Source organism: Mobula birostris, chromosome 25, assembly GCF_030028105.1.
Source record: "Mobula birostris isolate sMobBir1 chromosome 25, sMobBir1.hap1, whole genome shotgun sequence".
Lineage (NCBI taxonomy): Eukaryota > Metazoa > Chordata > Chondrichthyes > Myliobatiformes > Myliobatidae > Mobula > Mobula birostris.
The window spans coordinates 26,969,768-26,986,336 of record NC_092394.1 but is presented as its reverse complement, the minus strand read 5'-3'; positions in this window follow the sequence as shown (position 1 = coordinate 26,986,336).

The following is a 16,569-nucleotide window of genomic DNA, read 5'->3' as shown; positions in this document are numbered from 1 at the left end:
ATGTCCTTGTCTACGGGAATGGTACCGGAGGATTGGAGGGAGGCGAGTGTTGTCCCCTTGTTCAAAAAAGGTAGTAGGGATAGTCCGGGTAATTATAGACCAATGAGCCTTACATCTGTGGTGGGAAAGCTGTTGGAAAAGATTCTTAGAGATAGGATCTCTGGGCATTTAGAGAATCATGGTCTGATCAGGGACAGTCAGCATGGCTTTGTGAAGGGCAGATCGTGTCTAACAAGCCTGATAGAATTCTTTGAGGAGGTGACCAGGCATATAGATGAGGGTAGTGCAGTGGATGTGATCTACATGGATTTTAGTAAGGCATTTGACAAGGTTCCACACGGTAGGCTTATTCAGAAAGTCAGAATGCATGGGATCCAGGGAAGTTTGGCCAGGTGGATTCAGAATTGGCTTGCCTGCAGAAGGCAGAGGGTGGTGGTAGAGGGAGTACATTCAGATTGGAGGATTGTGAATAGTGGTGTCCCACAACGATCTGTTCTGGGACCTCTACTTTTCATGATTTTTATTAATGACCTGGATGTGGGGGTAGAAGGGTGGGTTGGCAAGTTTGCAGATGACACAAAGGTTGGTGGTGTTGTAGATAGTGTAGAGGATTGTCAAAGATTGCAGAGAGACATTGATAGGATGCAGAAGTGGGCTGAGAAGTGGCAGATAGAGTTCAACCTGGAGAAGTGTGAGGTGGTACACTTTGGAAGGACAAACTCCAAGGCAGAGTACAAGGTAAATGGCAGGATACTTGGTAACGTGGAGGAGCAGAGGGATCCGGGGCTACATGTCCACAGATCCCTGAAAGTTGCCTCACAGGTGGATAGGGTAGTGAAGAAAGAAAGCTTATGGGGTGTTAGCTTTCATAAGTGGAGGGATAGAGTTTAAGAGTCGCAATGAAATGATGCAGCTCTATAAAACTCTGGTTAGGCCACACTTGGAGTACTGTGTCCAGTTCTGGTCGCCTCACTATAGGAAGGATGTGGAAGCATTGGAAAGGGTACAGAGGAGGTTTACCAGGATGCTGCCTGGTTTAGAGAGTATGCATTATGATCAGAGATTAAGGGAGCTAGGGCTTTACTCTTTGGAGAGAAGGAGGATGAGAGGAGACATGATAGAGGTGTACAAGATAATAAGAGGAATAGATAGAGTGGATAGCCAACGCGTCTTCCTCAGGGCACCACTGCTCAATGCAAGAGGACATCACTTTAAGGTAAGGGGTGGGAAGTTCAAGGGGGATATTAGAGGAAGGTTTTTTACTCAGAGAGTGGTTGGTGCGTGGAATGCACTGCCTGAGTCAGTGGTGGAGGCAGATATACTAGTGAAGTTTAAGAGACTACTAGACAGGTATTTGGAGGAATTTAAGGTGGGGGGTTATATGGGAAGCAGGGTTTGAAGGTCGGCACAACATTGTGGGCTGAAGGGCCTGTACTGTGCTGTACTATTCTATGTTCTATAATTGGTGCATAATTTCCTACGGTAATCATAAAACTCAATGTAATTATAATTTTCAAAAATTGATCTTGCTGATATATAATATGGTTAAATCATACGCTGCAATTAACAATTGGTAGATCTTATGTATCATTACTGAAAAAAAAATGTTCCAATGAGTTTCCATTAATGCACTAAAGACAGCATGGATAAGGGTATGGGGTTATCATGTCTGAAGTTCATGAAACTCCATCCAGTGGCAAATAGATGCAGCTGCAATCAGGCTTCAAATTATGAAAAGGAGATTCCCAACAGAAGAGCGAGCATATACTTAATAAATTACTATGTTACTAATCAACCTTATGATGCTGTGCAGAAGTAGCCAGAGTCAGGTGAAATGGCAATCAGAGATGAAGTATTAGACTGCATGTGATTCAGTCTTGTTTTTAAAATCATATGTTTTTTTAATATCCAATTATAAAGTTCCAAGATCCATCTGTACAACAGATACTGGATTATGTTGCATTTAGTGTCCCAAAGATGCAGGCACTTTTCCAGGCAATAGAAGGGTATAATTACTCAAGAGGACCTACAGTAATAAAGGCTGAAATTGGAACTCGCAATGAATAAAAATGACAGTATGTGTATGAAAATGAAATATTTTTTATTTTATCTTCTAGCCCATCAATAGGTTTTAAGCTATAAAGGATAGTGAGGATTTGAGGAAAGTAGCTCTGGCTGAGAGGGTGAGGGAAGGGGACATGCAGTTTAATGGGCTCAGTGTATGAGAGGCTACTCAATGCAGAAAATCATGGATTTAGTAAGTACTTGGATGAATACTTGATGCATTGTAACCTACAAAATTACAGAATAAGAGCTGGGAAGCAGGTCAAGCCTGCAGAGTTCTTGTTTCACTACCATGGATACAATCAGCTAAAGACCATTGTCTTTATACAAGAGATAGAAGAAGGCATGGGCCAATTGGCCCTTTGTGCTGCTCTGATGTTCAAAGTGATTATAGCTTGTTCCCAGTAGCATTGTCTTGAAGTAACCTCATAACACTTAGTTGCATTAAAATATTAAAAATTATTGGTTTGCATCTTGAATTTACTTAATGACCAAGCCTCTTCAGTCCCCTTGGTTGGAGAATTCTAAAGACTCACTCCCTCTGGGTGTAATTTTTTAAATTTCTTTCTCTCAGACTAACTCCTGATTTTCCTCTCTGATCTCTCTCCTGATAAATTCCATGTTGACTAAGTCCAGTAATTTTCCTTTATAAACAAAGAGACAATATTGGCTACTTCCACTCCCAAGACCTTACCTGTAACTAAAGAGGATACAAAGCTCTTTGTCAATGACCGAAAAATCTCTTCCCTTGCCTCTCTCTTTGCCTGGGATAGATCCCAACTTATTCCAAAGAATCCACCTTAATGTCCTTCAAGAGACCCAATACATCCTCTTGATATCAACATCCAGTATGCTAGAATACCAGCATACATTTCCCTGATCTCACTACCCTCCATGTCCCCTCTCGTTAGTGGATATGGATACAAAATATTAATTTAGGGACTTCACCCACTTCCTCGGGCTCCAGGCATAAATTTCCTCCTTTGTCTTTGAGTGGTCTTACCCATTCCCTAAGCTTTCCTTTTTGATTTTAACATCAGTATAAAATGCTTTGGGTTTTTTTTCCATAATCCTGTTTACGAGGACATTTATTGCCCTTTTGAGCCCCCCTGATTTCCTTTTTAAGATCTTTCCTGTTTCCTTGCAGATGTGAGCAGGTCTTATTCCCAAGAATTTTCTCCAGTAATTTTCTCTTTAAACAAAGAAACAACATCAAAGGCTCTGTCCAATTTCAGCTTCCTAAACAAAGTTCTATATGCATTCTCATCAAAGCCCTCTGTTATTGGAACAATGGTCTCTATCCTTATATTAAAATGTTTTTGCAATATTGTTCAATACACCATTTGCATTCCTAATTGTTTGCAATACTTGTATGTTAACTTTTAGTGACAACCATGTCCTCTCAAAACCAATACTGTAACATTCAAACCATCATATTCTAAAAATATGTGATATTTTTGTTTTTTTCTATCGGTGGATGAATTTGTGTTTTCCTTATTATGTTCCATCTAATTAATCATTGTGCATTCACTTGTCTAAATTTCTCCAAGCCTCTCTGTATTTTTATCAAGTTGTTAGTGTGTTGCTCCAAAACAACCAAGCAAAAATACAATTTAGATAATGAAGGCAAATTTTAGTGAGTGTCAACAGGTGGGTAGGACAAATACAAAGCAATTTTAGAAGCTAGAAAGAGAATAGAAAATACAGCAGAAGAGAAAGCCATTGGGACTCTAGAATGAATAAATGGAGAAAGATCCAGTTTAACTGTTAAATTTTTGCCCTGTGTAGGCTTAGAGAAAAACATATGAGCAAGATGGTAGCTAACCTGACCAGTATTGGAAAGTCCTTCAAAATTCCGCAGTATTGTGTGTTGAATATTGTGTTGGCAGATACCACAATTATAGGAACAATATAATAATGACAATGGGATTACATAGACTCATTGGTTGAACTAATATACATGAGGGCTTAGATTCAGGTATTGAGACAATTACCAAGTTTAGTATAGGAAATAACACATGGTGCATGTGGATTGAGAGGATGGTATAAATTTCCATTACTATGCTTTTGATAAATGCGTAGCTGTGAATAATAAAGTGGCAAATACACCTTAGAAATTGTAATGCCATAAGTCTTTAAACTTCATCTCAGTTTGTAAGTTTTATCACATCCTTAAGATTCACTGGGGAAGTGGATCTTTTTTAGAACATGGAACATAGATCAATACAGCAAGTACAGGCCAGACCCTTCAGCTTGCAATGCTCTGCTGGCTTCTTAACCTACTCCAAGATTAATTTAACACTTCCCTCCCACATAACCCTCCATTTGTCTTTCATCCATTTGCCTATCTAAGAATCTCTTAAATGTGGCTAATGTATTTGCATCTACCACCACCCCTAGCAATGTGATCTATGCATTTACTTTTCATGCAATGCTATTGTCCATTCAGAATCAGATATAATATCACTTGCATGTGTTACGAAATGAGTTGTTTTGTGGCAGCTGTACATTGCAATACATAATAAAAACTATAAATTACAGTGAGAAATTACAATAAGAAAATTAAATTAAGTAATCCAAAAAGAGAAGGGAAATACTGAGGTACCTACATTCAACAAACATACTTAGTTAAAAGTGCTCATAGAGCATACCTTCCCAATCGTCATGGGCATCCTTGCCTTAAACAGAAGAAGGAGAGCAAGCCCCTTCCACATGCTATTTTATATACCCAGGATGTTTGAAACTGGACACCAGGCAGCTATCCAATGGGAAACGCAGCTGCTGTTTCTAAACTAACCAATCACAACAGAAGCGACTTTTGACCATCAGAATAAGGCACACCCCCAAAGGACACCCAGTAAGGAAGTCAAAGATCCAGTTGTAGAGGGAGGTACAGAGGCCCAGGTTTTGTAGCTTATTGATTAGAACTGAAGGTATGATTGTGTTGACCGCTGAGCTGTAGTCAATGAACAGCAGCATGACGTAGTTATTGATATTGTTCAAGTGATCCAGGATGAATGGAGAGGCAGTGAGATTGCATCCACTGTAGACATAGTGCAAATAGGCAAATTGCAGTGGGTCCAGGTCTTTGCTTAGGCAGCAGTTGATTCTAACCATGAGCAACCTCTCAAAGTACTTCATCGCAGTAGATGTGAGTACCGCTGGGCAATAGTCTTTGAGGCAACTCACCCTGTTTTTCTTGGGCACTGGTATGATTGTTGCACTTTTGAAGCTGGTGAGAACATCCAACTGCAGCAGTGAGAGATTGAAGATGCCTTGAACACTCCCATCAGTTGGTTGACAGGCTTTCAGAGCCCTACGCTGTACACCATCAGGACCTGTCATCTTGTGAGGGTTCACCCTCCTGAAAGGTGTTCTGGCGTTGGTCTCCCAACATGGGGATCACAGGGTCACCAGATGCTGTAGGGATTCACACAGGTGCAGTTTTATTCCCCTTTTCAAAGCCTGAATAAAAAACATTCAACTCATCTGGGAGTGATCCATTACAGCCATTCATGATATTAGGTTTTGCTTCATAGGAAGCAATGTCCTGCAGTCCCCGCCAGAATCACATTTATTATGACTGACTTATGTCACTAAATTTGTTGTTTTCCAGCAACAGTATAGTGCAATGCACAAAATTACTACAAGTTACAAAATAAATATATCGTGCAAAAGAAGAATAATGAGGTAGTGTTCATGGATTCATGGACCAACTAGAAATATAATAGTGGATGGGAAGAAGCCGTTCTTACATTAAATGATTTGGGTGGCACGGTAGCGTAGTGGTTAGCACAACACTTTACAGTACAAATGATCCGGGTTCAATTCCCACCACTATCCGTAAGGAGTTGGTATATTCTCCGCATGACCACATGCGTTTCCTCTGGGTGCTCCGCTTTCCTCCCACAGTCCAAAGGCGTGTTGGTTGGTAGGTTAATTGGTCAACGTAATTGTCCTTGATTAGGCTTAGATTAAATTGGGGGATGGTTGGGCCGCACGGCTTGAAGGGCTGGAAAGGTCTATCCTGTACTGTACCTCAATAAATAAATTAAAGTGTGGGTCCTCTAGTGCTTGCATCACTACACCAATGGTGATAACGTGACCAGAGCATGACCTAGATGGCAATGGTCTTTAGTGAGGGTTGCCACCTTCTTGAGGCATCGCCTCTTGAAGATATGTGGACAGGGTTGTTGCTTGTGATAAACCGGCTGAGTCTACAACTGTCTGCATTCTCTTGTGATCCTGTGCACTGGAGGCTTCACACCAGGCAGTGGTGCAACCAGTCAGAATGCTCTCCTTGGTACATCTGTAGAAATTTTCTAGTTTCTTTAGCGATATACAAAAGCTCTTCACTCTCCTAATGAAAGAGTTGTTGGCATGCTTTCTTTGTGTTGGTATCCTCTGAGATGCTGGTATCCAGGTACTTGAAGTTGCCCACCCTGTCCACTGCTGACTCCTCAATGAGGGCTTGCGTGCATTCTCCCAATTTCCCTTTCCTGAAGTCCACAATCAATTCCTTCGTCTTGATGTTGAGTATGAGTTTATTGTTGTGACCCCACTCAAACAGATGATCTATTTCTCCTTGTCATCATCTAAGATTCTGCCAATAACAATGGAGTAATTGGCAAATTTATAGATGATGTTTGTGCTGTGCATGCTCACACATTCATGAGTGTGGAGAGAGTAGAGCACTGAGCTAAGCACACATCCTATGTTGATTGTTAGTGAGGAAGAGATGTTATTTCCAATCCTCACTGACCATGATCTCCCATTGACAGTTGAGGATCCAGTTGCTGGAGGTTTTATAATATATTCTCATCTGGCAGGATAGTGCCCATCTTTACTTTTGATGCCAAGATACAGGAAATTCTCATAAATAATACCTGGCCTTTCCAACAGAGGCTTCTATCACCACTCATTCAAAAAGAAAATCCCATTTGCAAAAATAAAATGATGGTTAGTTAGTTAATCCAGGTAGACCTTCTGGAGTCTGAAATCACAATTACACTTCAGATTAGTGCCCTTGAGTACTCTTACTTTGGAAGCCTGGCTTTACTCAGTATAATGCGGGACTACCACAATGCAGACAGATGGCTGCACTCCCAGAATGACTTCAGCACCAGGTGAGGCCGCTTTCATTGGCTTCCATGCTGGCGCCAGGCTTAATACAGTTGGGAGCTTGCCAGGGTGCACCAGATTGTGTTGCTTTCATTGGACTCCATATGAAGTTCAATAGAGCACCTGTAGAAATTTGCGAAATTCTTTGGTGACATACAAAAGCTCCTCCAACTCTTATCGAAGTAGAGTTGTTGCCGTGCTTTCTTTGTGATTGCATCAATGTATTGGACCCAGGGTAGAACCTCTGAGATGATGCTATCTGGGAACTTAAAGCTGTTCACCCTTTCCACTGCTGCCCTCAAAGACAACCAATTCCTTTGTCTTGCAGGATCAGGGGCAGGGTCTAACAGAAGATTCCATCACTGGATTAGGCTGATACATGTACTGGACACAAGAGCTCCCATGCCGATAAATCCCAAATCAGTGCAGTCATCAGAGCTAATTTTTTTCATGTTGTTGATTGAAGGACTTCTCCCCACTCAGGTTGGTTGGCTTCCTGCCCTGCAATATACCACAATATTAATTCTATTCTATGACTTCCATTAACTAATATTTGGGTAAGATGTTTGATTTCACTTTAATATGTTACAAAATCTAATTTTGAATTACATTCTAGGTAGGCAATATTTAAATATCTACAGTAGGGTAAATACATTTATAGTGATGATGCATAACAAGAGGCTTTCGAGATTTTTGATTGGTAAGGGGTTAAGGGTTACAGGGACATGGTAGAAGAATAGGGTTGAGAAATATATCTACCTCGTTGAATGATGGAGCAGATTGAATGGATCCAGTGGAATAATCCTGCTTCTATATTTTATGATCATAAATATTATAGATGAGGACAGTCAAAAAGCACAGCAGGTTAAGTAAGGAAAAAAATGGATAAGATTAGCAAATGCTCATATCTGTCGGTCTCTGTATCTCTGCCCACACTTTATACATTGCACAGCTATCCCAGGGCTTTTTCATGGCATGCTTAGATATTAAACTTCAGTCAATTTCTGGGTATGTGAGTCACAAACAGCATCTAAGGTGGATATTGGTAGCCGCCCTCTGAAGGTATGAATAAAGAGCGTAGTATCTTCAATAATCATTTCAATAGGCTGACAAAACCGCATTTTTCATTGTGAATATAAATGTCATAAATCCTTAGTAATTGTACAATATGTTGGGCAACACAATATTAGCACGTTTTCCTTGAGTTCTATTCAAATCCAACATCTGCCATTTGGAGATAATATTTTTTCTTGTTTTACTTCATTTTTTAAACTCAGTTTGTTCCTAATAAATAAATTTATCCATAAGAAAGCTGTTCTGCCAGTGTCTAAAACCAGGTAGCACAAAATCAGGTTTAAAATAAGCGCATTTGTGAAATATGTTTATGAACATTCCCATTGTTACATCCATTCAGTTGCAATGTTATTTCAATCACATTACTGTGTATTCTTTGAACGATGCATGTCATGCTGAGGCGTGAGATTAATGTAGTTATCTTTTGTCTGTGAAAGTTAGTCATCCAAGCAAAAAGTACAAATAACAAAGACTGCAGGTTTGTGAAAACAAAAAGCACTGAGGGAAGATGGCTTTCTGTCAACGAGATCAGACACTCTCCAAAAAGGATGATTATAATCATAATCATAACTCAGTTCTTTACATTTTATACATATCAGCTCCCAGCTTCTCATTTCATCTCCTCTCCCCTACCCACAACCTTTCCTCTCACCTGGCTTCATCTATAACCTGTCAACCTGTACTCCTTCCCCTCCCTAAATTTCTTATTCAGGCTTCTTCCCCTACCTGATGAAGGGCTTTGGCCTGAAATACTGACTATCTATTCCTCTCCATCGATATTGCCTGAACTGTTGATTGCTCCAGCATTTTGTGTGTGTTGTGCTCGAAGTGCAGCAGAGTTTTGACGTTGTCTTTGTTTTTGTCGTGTATATTATTCACTTTTTGACACATTTATTTCCAAGTTGCTGAACTAAATGGTATTGATTGTTGTATTGTGACCAGAGACAACAATCTAAGATGCTAAGTATCCCATAAGCTCAGTGAGAAGAGCTCTTTCTGTCAAAGAGATGTTTCTGGCTCAGAGTCATGGACATGGACATGCACTCAGCAAACCATAAAGACTGTAAGAACAGAAAAGATTTTGTAAATGCTGGAAATCTAGAGCAAAACACAAAATGCTCCAACAACACAGCAGTTTAGGCAGCACCTGTGGGGGAGGTGGGAAATAAACTGTTGATTTTTGGGGCCAAAACCTTTCATCAGGACTGATTGTGTAAATGGTCGAGTGATCCATAAGACCCTCTGTTAGGCCCTCAATCATGAATGTTGTGTCCCAGCAGTCTACATGATATGCAAGGCAGGGCAGTACGATATGGAGATCAAGCTGTAATAGAGTTAGAGAGACATAGAGAAGTACAGCACAGAAATCAGCCATTCAGCCCCTCTAGTCCATGCCAAACCATTGACCTACTTCCGGACCACATACCTATCCAAACTTTTCTTAAACAGTGAAATTGAGCTTGCATGCACAATTTGCGCTGGGAGCCAATACACACTCTCATGCTCCCCTTTTTATATCCCTCATAATTTTGTATATCTCTTTTAAATATCCCCTCAATCTTCTATGTTCCAAGGAATAAAGTCCTAACCTATTCAATCTTTCCTTATAACTCGGTCCTCCAGTCCTGGTAACATCCTTGTAAATTTTCTCCGTACACTTTCAGCCTTATTTACATCTTTCTTGCAGGTTGGTGACCAAAATTACATACAATTCTCCAAATTAGGCCTCACCAATGACTTTACAATCTCAACAGAACATCCCATCTCAACCCATCGCTTGGCTTATGTTTGTTGAATGAGCTCAGGAAAGTTTCCTTGATCAGTACATAGAAGTCCCAATGGGAGCATGTGTGATACTTGATCTGCTATTAAGGAATGAGACAAGGCAGGTGGCAGACGCTTGTGTCGGGGAATAGTTTGCATTTCGTGATCACGATGTCATTATTTTCAAAGCAAATATGGAAAAAATTAGATTTGGTCTGCAGATTGAGGTTCTAAATTGGAGAAAGGCCAAATTTGATGGCATCAGAAAGGATCTGACACGTGTGGATTGGGACAGGCTGCTTTCTGGCAAAGGTGTAATTGGTAAGTGGGAGGCCTTCAAAGTGAAATTTTGAGAGTACAAAGCTTGTATATGCCTGTCAGAATAAAAGGTAAAGATAACAGGTTTAGGGAATTTTGGTTAAGAAAAAAAAGGAGGTACATAGTAGGTATAGGAAGATGGGAACAAATGTGGTACTTATGGAGTATAAGAAATGCAAGAGAACACTTAAAAAGAAATCGGGGGGCTAAAAGAAGGCATAAGATTACCCTAGCAGACAAAGTGAAGGAGAATCCCAAGGGATTCTACAGACATGTTAGGATCAAAAGGATTGAAAAGAACAAAATTCGTCTGCAGGAAGATCATAATTGTTGTTTTCTCCTCAGATACTGCCTGATCTTCCATGCATTTATTGTTTCTCTTGTGTTTCTGATTTTGTTGTGTTTGGCTTCTCACAGTCCTAGTATGTTCTTTTGGCTTATTTTACCCCTATCTCTGTCATGCACAGGGCAGGAAAAGTCATACTGTTAATGCACATTAAAAAAAAGACCTGTGTTCTCACATTTTCAGATCTATATATAAATGGCTCCTAAAGCATTGTGTTGCCTAGACAACCTAGGTCTTGGCCCTTGAGCAGGCATTCTATTTGCTCCCTCCATTCCTCTCCCTCCCTGCAAATTAAAACAGACCTGTTTTCTCACATTTTCAGTTCCTGTGAAGGTTCACTAATTTAAAACACAATTTGTTTCTTCCTCCACTGATGTTGCCCAGCTTGTGGAATATTCCCAGCACTTTCCTTTTATTCAGATTTATTCCTGTTTGGCTGCCAATTTAAAAAAAACACTGGAAAAACTCTGAGTCAAGCAGCATCTGGGGACGTAAAATGTGTAGGTTCATGAATTAAGTCGAGACCCTGCATCAAGACTGAGTGCAAAGTGATTGCCAGTATATCACAGTACAAGGGAGGTTTGAGACACAGTCTGGTAGGTAGGTTATTGGTGCATTGCCAGTTCAGACTTTGTACTTCAGTTTCTCGAGTAGGATACTCTCTAAACCTCTAACTCAGAGGAACTGTGACAGGAATTGCAGAAAGGGCAGTGATGGGAGTGTGATGGAGGGGGGCAGTTTGGAGAAGCATGAAACTGAATTTGGAGAGGTAAAGGAGGTGAGAAGGGAGAGCGGAGTGGAGGAGGAGAGGTGGAAGAGGCAAAGAAAATGAAAGGAAGATCTAGAATGCAAAGGGAGTAGATGAAGGGGAGAAAATGGTAGAAGTGGGGGAAGAAGGTAGTCGGAAAAGAAGGTGGAGAAAGTTTGGAAGAAGAATGAGGAGGTGAAGATGGAAGGAGGGTGGGGAAAATGGCGAGTTTGGAAATGGAAGAGGAGGAAGGAAGGGGTACAATGAAAGTGGAAGTAGATAACTATGGAATTTTCGTCACCCTCAGTGCCGTGTGTAGTTTCCTGGAAATCATTGCTTTGTAGATCCACTTGACTTCTGCAAGCTTCATTGCCTATCGTAGTCAGAGCAGAGGTCCTGTACAAGAGGTGCAGGATGGCTTTAACTGCAGTTGGCAGGCTGGCATATGGCACCTCTTACAATTTTGAGCCTTTTTCTGGGGCTCTACAGGAGGTTTAACACTGATTGCATACAATTATGGCCATTAGCAGTCAACATGGTCTTTCCGTGTTTCCTACATGGAAAGTAGTGAGCATGGGTTCATTGTGCATTGCAACTTCTGTACCCGTTTTAGAGCATTATTCCGTTTAGCACCACAGTTCTTTGTAAGTTCGCCAGTTAATGTCACCATGTTTGAGACACTCTTCATAATAAAGCATGGTTTCAGAAAGCTTTAATTTATGTGCAGGTTCTCTCAACTCTTAGTGGATCCTAGATGATTCAATATGCTCAAGAGAGCCAGGGATCAATGCATAAAAGACAAGTATGCCATTAGCACATCCCTGAGAGAAAACAGACGTGTGGTGTACACATGATTACGATCCTAAAATCTTAAGGATGAGCTGCTTTTGTGGAGAAATCTTAATCACCAGTTCAGTTATTCTCTTCTCCAGATAATAGTAGCCCAGCTGTTTTTGATTACAAATGCTTTTGTTGCAAAGAGGCAACATTTATTCTCCACTCCTTTAACTAAACTGGGTGCTAAGCTTTATTATTATGATTCACATGCATTAAACATGATTTTAAATGTTTGTATTTATTTTTATAAATTATTGAACTGATTATCAGAAGGGTGAGATTTGGTCTGCTGAACCGAACAGTTAAGGTGGTACTTCCAGAGGCATGTGGGCATACCTGACAAATATGGCAATCATCCTCAAAAAAATGATTACAAGTGGCACCTTTGAGTGCATTCTGACCCAGTATCTTTTTTTTCTTTCCTTCCCCCCATTTATCTAATTGGATTGTGATTCTTGACCTTGGATCTCCACCATCTTCAGTCAGTGTTGTCCTTTTCTTCCAATTCCTTGTTTCTGTCTCCTTCTTCCATATCACTCCCTGGGTTTTCTTCCTCTCTTTCTCCTTCGTAATTTTCTTTCTCACACATTCTCCTGATTTCCTTTCAATGTGCCCATAAATTTCGAAATTTCTACCATCATAGAGCTAAATAACAGGGACCTTCAAGCAACTGAGCCCACACCTGGCCTTGGGTACTGGTCCATAGTAAGTACATTTTCCAGTACTTGCCCTATGGCAAAGTATTTAAAGAGCTCATTTAAATAATTCTTAAGTGCAGTGATAGTACAGATTAGCTTTATTTGTCACATGTACAGTGAATCATACAGTGAAATGCATTGTTAGTGTCAAATCAAATCTGTGAGGATTGTGCTGGGCAGCCTACAAGTGTTGCCATACTTCCAATGCCAACATAGCATCCCACAACTCAATAACGGTATTTGTACAGCTTATAGAATGTGGAAGGAAGCCAGAGCACCCAGGGGAAACCCACGCAGACACAGGGAGAATGTACAAACACCTTACAGACGGCTCCAGGAACTGAACCTTGATCAGTGATCATTGGTGATGTGTTAACCAGGGTTGCTACACATAGCCTTAGGCAGAGATTTCAATCACTTTCTGTGTGAAAAACAATTCTTCCTCAAATCTGCTGTAAATGTTCTACCCCTTACCTTAAAGCTTTGAATATATTGCAAGTACTGTACCTTTACTAAAGGGAAAAATTTCTCACTATTCCATAAGACGCTAAGGTATAGCACAGTAATTCCCAATGGGGGCAGTTGGGCATCCTAAGGGGGCATTCTGGGAAATAGAAGTTGTTGAGGGGTGCGTTCAAGATTCTTGGGGGTGGGCAGTAAGTGAGGCACAAGACCAGACCAACTGTTAGTAGAGCAGGCACTTCCAAAAAAAAAAATAGGATGAGGCATTGGAACACAGGAAAAACCATAGCTCTGCAGGTGGTGAACACTCACTGTCACAATACGTCAATCTCAGACCTTAGCAACCAAACAGACATTGTTGGGGAATGCATAAATTAACAACCAGGGTGCCCAATAGTTCCCCTTGACTCACAGCACAGAATGAGTTCATGCAACTTAACAGTTGGTATGTTAACTACACCCTCTCATCTTTCTCTATGGATCTACGAAAACAGGTCATGTAACAATACAGTGCTGGCTGGAACCGATTGGTGAAACAGAGCCAATCAGTGAACATGCCAACCCCAAGGATTCCTTGAGGTGTTCAAAGAGATTCTCTTTTGTAAAAAAAGAAAAATAAATATCAATCGAAAATCAATCTATGATGAGCTTAAAATGTATATTGTGGATAAAGGTATTTCGATTAGAAAGACAATTTCTTCTGCATCAGATGGAGCACCATATATGACAGGTCACCATGCCGGTTTAGTGGAATTTCTTTTTTCATAAATGCCAACTCTGGTTGCAATCCTTTGTGTAACTCATCATCAACATCTTGCAGCTAAAAATCTTAGTCAGGGGCTTTTTTTCACCCCAGGCATGATTCTTGTACCATCTACTACCAACAAAATTAAGTTCATTCATTAGATAGCAGAATATTTCACCAGTTATGCCAAGATAACAATAACGTGTTCGAACACTTGCTTCTTCACACTGAAGTGTGTTGGCTGTCAAAAGGCTGCTGCTTAAAATGCTTCTTTGATCTTTTTGACACTGTGGCTGAATTTTTGCTCAAAGTCGACAAGAAATAGGATTGAACTTTTACATGGAGATGTGGCATATCTAGCCTATCTGTATGACAAAATGAACTCTAAATATGAAACTGCAGGGTGAGAATTTAAATTTGATCCAGGCAAAAAGTGCAGTGGACACTTTTATCAGAAAATTGTAAATATATAAGCAAAACATTGGGAGAAGAATGCTTTTAGTTTTCCTGTATGGAAAGTATGGCACTCTTTCACAGATGGTGATTTGCAAGAGTGCTGCTTACACCTGCAGTGACTGAAGAGGGATTTTCAGAATCAATTCAAGGATTTGAATTATCTGGAAATTCTAGACTAGGTAATTAACTCATTTATTTGCAAAGTGAAAGAAGAGGAAGAAATTATCAAAATTCAGAATAATGAAGAAGCAAAAATGCTTTTCAAAAATGTTGGCTTTTATGGTATGTGGTTACACTGTCGTACCAAGTTTCCCTAACTGCTCTTCATTACATTTCCATCCTCCTACCTTGTTGAAAGAGGCTTCAGAGCAGTGAACCACATACTGACAAAAAACAGAAACTGCTTGGACATTGTTATGCATGGGGACTTAAGGCTTTTGCTGTCACAACTTGAACCAGATATTTCAACCCTTGCTAAAAACTATCAAGCTCAGGGACCACATTGATATCAAAGCTGCTGCACACAGGTACTTTGTAAGCTAGATTTAAAGACAAATAAAAAATTAAAGCAGGATCATTTGTCTCATGTTAACATATGGTAGACATGTTTTTACCCTCTGGGGACACCGGAAAGTATACTGTGCCCAAGAGGGGCACTGGCAAGTATGAAGGTACTTTAGGGTGCATTGAGCTAAAAGGCGGCTGGGAAACACTGATTTAGCAGAATTAGGCCATTTGGCCCATCGAGTCTGCTCCACCATTTCATCATGATTGATCCATTTTCCTTTTCAGCCCCAATCTCCTGATTCTCCCTGTTTCCCTTCATGCCTTGACTAATCAAGAATCTATCAACATCTGCTATAGATATACCCAGTGACTTGGCCTCCACAGCCCCCTGCACAGTAAATTCCACCGATTCTCTGCTCTCTGGCTAAAGAAATTCCTCCTCACCCTATCTCTGCTCACCACCAACTTTTTAGCAGCTTGCAGCACATTCCCAGTAAAAGCAACTGTCTTTTTGTTTCAATGTTCCAGTCAAATAACCTTCTCATTGCTACCATCAGTAAGGAGGTACAGAAGCCCGAAGGCACACAATGATTCAGGAACAGCTTCTTCCCCTCTGCCATCAGATTTCTGAATGGACATTGAACCAATGAATGCTACCTCACTACATAACATTCTTACAGTAATTCAGTTGCTATTATGCATTACAATGTACTGCCGCTGCATAACAGAAAATTTCCTGACATATGCTGGGGATAGTAAACCCAATTCTAATCATTGGAGGGAAAAATGTTGGTTGTTCTTTGCCTTTTCCGTAATCTCAGTGTGTGTCCCAGTCTCGTCCTATTATTTTGACTATTATTCTGTTTTAGTTTTCTTCCTTTTTGTCTATTCCTCATTTCTTGCTGTTTGACTCTGCTGCTAGGTTAGTTTTAAACCTCCACAAAAGCTCTGTAAACCTCTTACCCCCAGCCTCCACAATGATGTTGGACCTGTTCCAGTCCAGTTTGTGGAGAATCCACCTTTCTCAGAATAGGTCTCAGTGATCGAGACAGTCTCCCCTCCTGTGCCATCCATTCAGCCACATATTCATTCAACTTATCCCGCCATCTTAGTCCTGTGCTTTATTGAGGTTTCCGTTTACAGGCTTAGCTATACAGCAGTTAGTGCTGTGGGATTGTGTCTCAGGCAATCTGTGTTTCATCATATCTATTTAGTGTTGGCATGTTCCCTTTGTGACCATGTGGACATCCCTGGATGCTCTAATTTCACTCACATTCCAAACCCATGCTCGCTGGTAAGGTAATACACTTCTGTAAATTAGCCATAGTGTAGGTGGCTGGAAGCAGTACTGGGCGTGCGGAGTTGATATCTGAAAGAGAATAGGTTACAGGAGAGGAATTGACAACCAGCATTTACTTGATGGACCAAG